Below are 673 nucleotides of genomic sequence, written 5' to 3'. Positions count from 1 at the left end.
ACCTATGATCAACTAACTTATTCAATTAATTTTTCTTTATAAATTTTAAAACTCGTGCTCACACTAAATGTGACATTTAACTTGGGACGGAGATAGTAACATAAAGCATTGTATATGGGCTTCAATACATAAAATTTCTCGGCCTACTATTATAACAGGCCCAATTAGTTGGTCTAACAAATCTAGGTGTATTGTCTATATACCTCTCTCTCTCTCTCTATTCCTCTCTCACACGAAGCCCATGTGACAACACATTTTTGTAAGAATTGTGGTTTCTGGACATCGAAGAGTAAAGGCCAAAATTGGTCCTAAACATATGCCCATTTTATCATTTTGGTCCTAAACTTTATCTTTTGAATTTTTTGGTCCTGTACATTTCAAATCGGATCACAATTGATCCTCCGTCAATAATTCCGTTAATATTTAACGGTCAACGATTTTAATCACAATTTTGACCAACTTAAGCAATTTTTAATTATTTAATCATCAAATTTATTTTTTTAAATAAAATCATAAATTATTTTTTTCAAAATTACTTTCATCTTCTTCTTCCACTTTCATCAATGGCGGGGAGGGAACGAAAGATTTTCACAGTGTACAACAACACGCCATCTCACAAAAAATATGCTGCTCAAAACGACAGCTACAACCACCATGAGCATAGCCACACCCC

Source organism: Salvia hispanica, chromosome 6 (assembly GCF_023119035.1).
Source record: "Salvia hispanica cultivar TCC Black 2014 chromosome 6, UniMelb_Shisp_WGS_1.0, whole genome shotgun sequence".
NCBI classification, from domain to species: domain Eukaryota; kingdom Viridiplantae; phylum Streptophyta; class Magnoliopsida; order Lamiales; family Lamiaceae; genus Salvia; species Salvia hispanica.
The sequence above is the reverse complement of the archived record's forward strand: the minus strand, read 5'-3'. Positions refer to the sequence as shown.